The following is a 4,436-nucleotide window of genomic DNA, read 5'->3' on the forward strand; positions in this document are numbered from 1 at the left end:
TCCTCTCTCCCCCCCTCTCCTTCCGTCTCCCCCTACTCTCTCTCCCTCTTCCCTTTCTCTATCCCTCTCCCTCCCACACCCTCTCTCTCCTCCCTCTCTCTCTCTCCCTCCCTCCTCTCTCCTTTCCCCCCTCCTTCTCCTCCCCCTCCCCCTATAGATGACAAACCCAGCCATTCAGAATGACTTCAGCTACTACAGGAGGACGATCAGCAGGAAACAGGCTGAACACCAGCAGGTAAGACCATCAGTAGAAACAGGCTTCAACAACCAGCAGGTAAGACCGTCAAGTAGAAACAGGCTTCAACAACCAGCAAGGTAAGACTGTCAGTAGAACAGGTTGTACAACCAGCAGGTAAGACCGTCAGTAGAAACAGGTTGAACAACCAGCAGGTAAGGCCATCAGTAGAAACAGGCTTCAACAACCAGCAGGTAAGACCGTCAGTAGAAACAGGCTTCCACAACCAGCAGTAAGACTGTCAGTAGAAACAGGTTGTACAACCAGCAGGTAAGACCGTCAGTAGAAACAGGTTGAACAACCAGCAGGTAAGCCATCAGCAGAAACAGGTTGAACAACAGCAGGTAAGACAGTCAGTAGAAACAGGCTTCAACAACAGCAGGTAAGACCGTCAGTGAAACAGGTTGAACAACCAGCAGGTAAGGCCATCAGTAGGAACAGGCTTCAACAACCAGCAGGTAAGACCGTCAGTCAGAAACAGGCTTCAACAACACAGGTAAGACTGTCAGTAGAAACAGGTGTACAACAGCAGGTAAGACCGTCAGTAGAAACAGGTTGAACAACCAGCAGGTAAGGCCATCAGCAGAAACAGGTTGAACAACCAGCACAGTAAGACAGTCAGTAGAACAGGCTTCAACAACCAGCAGGTAAGACCGTCAGTAGAACAGGTTGTACAACCAGCAGGTAAGACCATCAGCAGAAACAGGACTGAACAACCAGCAGGTAGACCGTCAGTAGAAACAGGCTTCAACAACCAGCAGGTAAGACCGTCAGTAGAAACAGGCTGTACAACCAGCAGGTAAGACCATGTTAGCTGTGCTACATTGGTGCCTTAACCTGGATCACTTGGCTTAATCTGTCAGGCAGTTGCCTAGGGTAACAGTGTTCATAACAAACTGTTACCATAGTCACATGTTGAAAAGATAAAAGCTACTCATCAGCACAGAGTACAGATGATACACAACACTGTTTACTCATCAACACAGTGTTTACTCATCACCACAGTGTTTACTCATCACCACAGTGTTTACTCCATCACCACAGTGTTTACTCATCACCACAGTGTTTACTCATCACCACAGTGGTGTACTCATCACCACATAGTACAGTGTTTACTCATCACCACAGTGTTTACTAATCAGTACAGTGTTTACTCGTCACCACATAGTACAGTGTTTAATCATCACCACAGTGTTTACTCATCACCACAGTGTTTACTCATCAACACAGTGTTTACTCATCACCATAGTGTTTACTCATCACCACAGTGTTTACTCATCACCACAGTGGTTTACTCATCACCAGAGTGTTTACTCATCAGCACATAGTACAGTGTTTACTCATCACCACAGTATTTACTCATCACCACAGTGTTACTCATCACCACAGTATTTACTCATCACCACAGTGTTTACTCATCACCACAGTGTTTACTCATCACCACAGTGTTTACTCATCACCACAGTGTTTACTCATCACCAGAGTGTTTACTCATCAGCACATAGTACGTTTTACTCATCACCACAGTGTTTACTCATCACCACAGTGTTTACTCATCACACAGTGTTTACTCATCACCACAGTGTTTATCATACCACAGTGTTTACCTCATCACCACAGTGTTTACTCAGCACACAGTGTTTACTCAGCACCACAGTGTTTCTCATTCACCATGTTTTACTCAATCACCACATAGTACAGTGTTACTCATCACCACAGTGTTTACTCATCACCACATAGTACAGTGTTTACTCATCACCACAGTGTTTACTAATCAGTACAGTGTTTACTCGTCACCACATAGTACAGTGTTTAATCATCACCACAGTGTTTACTCATCACGCACAGTGTTTACTCATCAACCACAGTGTTTACTCATCACCATAGTGTTTACTCATCACCCACAGTGTTTATCATACCACAGTTTTCTCAGCACCACAGTGTTTTACTCAGCACCACAAGTGTTTACTCAGCACCACAGTGTTTACTCATCACCAACAGTGTTTTCTCATCACCCAGTGTTTACTCATCACCACAGTGTTTACCATCACGTGTTACTCATCACCACAGTGTTTTCTCATCACCACAGTGTTACTCTCACCACGTGTTTTACTCATCACCACAGTGTTTACTTTCATCACCACAGTGTTTACTCATCACCACAGTGTTTACTCATCACCACAGTGTTTTACCATCACCACAGTGTTTACTCATCACCACAGTGTTTACTCATCACCACAGTGTTTACTCATCACCACAGTGTTTACTCATCACCACAGTGTTTACTCATTCACCACAGTGTTTACTCATCACCACAGTGTTTTATCATCACCACGTCTTTACTCTCTATGTGAGTGTTTAATGAATTGCAAACAGGAAAAGCATTGAATGATGTCACATTAGATTACTTGATAATACATAACAATTAAAGTGGAATCCTGTGCAAAATATGCAAATTGTGCCTTGTTCAAACCATCTCTCTGCTGCAGTTGGAGGCGGAGAACGAGGTGAACAATGAGATGGCCAATCGGATGTCTCTGTTCTACGCCGAGGCCACGCCCATGCTGAAGACCCTGAGTAACGCACACCAAGTTTGTGTCAGAGGTCAGTCACGACCCCTGTCCCCTTGATCTAGTCCCTACCTCCTACCTCCATCCCTTCCCCTCTGGTTTAATTTAACTAGCGCCAACTCCTGCCCCTTAAACAAGAGCCTATACTTGCCTTTACTAATAGCTACCAACCCAAGTCAAATCAAATCAAATGTATTTATATAGCTCTTCTTAACATCAGCTGAATATCAAAGTGCATTACAGAAACCCAGCCTAAAACCCCAACAGCAAGCAATGCAGGTGTAGAAGCACGGTGGCTAGGAAAAACTCCCAAAAAACCTAGGAAGAAACCTAGAGAGGAACCAGGCTAATGAGTGTGGCCAGTCCTCTTCTGGCTGTGCCGGGTGGAGATTATAACAGAACATGGCCAAGATGTTCAAATGTTCATAAATGACCAGCATGGTCAAATAATAGTAATCACAGTGAACAGGTCCAGGGTTCCATAGCCGCAGCAGAACAGTTGAAACTGGAGCAGCAGCACGCGCCAGGTGGACTGGGACAGCAAGGAGTCATCATGCCAGGTAGTCCTGAGGCATGGTCCTAGGGCTCAGTCCTCCGAGAGAAGAGAAAGAAAGAATTAGAGAGAGCATACTTAAATTCACACAGGACACCGGTAAGACAGGAGAAATACTCCAGATATAACAGACTGACCCTAGCCCCCCGACACATAAACTACTGCCAGCATAAATACTGGAGGCTGAGACAGGAGGGGTCAATAGACACTGTGGCCCCATCGATGATCCCCAGACAGGGCCAAACAGGCAGGATATAACCCCACCCACTTTGCCAAAGCACAACCCCCAAACCACTAGAGGGATATCTTCAACCACCAACTTACCATGCTGAGACAAGACCGAGTATAGCCCACAAAGATCTCCGCCATGGCACAACCCAAGGGGGGGGGGGGCCAACCCAGACAGGAGACCACGTCAGTGACTCAACCCACTCAAGTGACGCACCCCTCCTAGGGACGGCATGGAAGAGCACCAGTAAGCCAGTGACACAGCCCCTGTAATAGGGTTAGAGGCAGAGAATCCCAGTGGAGAGAGGGGAACCGGCCAGGCAGAGACAGCAAGGGCAGTTCGTTGGTCCAGAGCCTTTCCGTTCACCTTCACACTCCTGGGACAGGACTACACTCAATCATAGACCTACTGAAGAGTGAGTCTTCCCTATACTAGCCTCACCACACCCCAAGTCACCCTATACTAGCCTCACCACACCCCAAATCACCATATACTAGCCTTACCAGACCCCAAGTCACCATATACTTGCGTCACCAAACCCAAGCCTGGTATTTACTCTCTGTCTCCCTCCAGGGGCCAGCGTAGTATTTACACTGTCTATACCAGGGGCCAGTGCTGGTATTTACTCTCTGTCTCCCCCGCTGTCTGTGTTACAGATAAGACTTACCATTTGAAGACACCACAGACTGCCTGAGCACCATGGCCTGGTGTGTGTCGCGTCATGCTGGAGACCCCGTGAGTAGCTTCTTTCTCTAGTCCCCTCTTTCTCTAGTCCCCTCTTTCTCTCAGTCCCCTCTTTCTCTAGTCCTTTACTTATCTCTAGTCCTTTACTTCTCTAGTCCTTACTTC

The 4,436-nt window shown here is 46.7% G+C and overlaps 2 long non-coding RNA genes across 3 annotated transcripts in view; both read left to right on the plus strand.

Moving 5' to 3' along the window:
* Positions 1–336: 336 nt before the first annotated feature.
* Positions 337–2,833, plus strand: LOC139022561 (uncharacterized). 2 transcript variants are annotated; one of them, XR_011476502.1, is made up of 4 exons: positions 337–527; positions 639–701; positions 754–805; positions 2,725–2,833. It is a non-coding gene; the product is annotated as an uncharacterized lncRNA (long non-coding RNA). The 2 variants fall into 2 exon arrangements; XR_011476501.1 differs by lacking the exon at positions 639–701 and having other exon boundaries at positions 337–543; positions 768–805.
* Positions 2,834–4,233: 1,400 nt separating this feature from the next.
* LOC112073247 (uncharacterized) overlaps positions 4,234–4,436 on the plus strand; it is a 13,501-nt gene continuing 13,298 nt past the window's right edge. The window contains exon 1 of the long non-coding RNA XR_011476499.1: positions 4,234–4,322. This is a non-coding gene — a long non-coding RNA (uncharacterized lncRNA). The remainder of the gene's footprint in view (positions 4,323–4,436) is intronic.

The sequence above is a fragment of the Salvelinus sp. IW2-2015 genome, unplaced genomic scaffold (genome assembly GCF_002910315.2).
Source record: "Salvelinus sp. IW2-2015 unplaced genomic scaffold, ASM291031v2 Un_scaffold2197, whole genome shotgun sequence".
NCBI lineage: Eukaryota > Metazoa > Chordata > Actinopteri > Salmoniformes > Salmonidae > Salvelinus > Salvelinus sp. IW2-2015.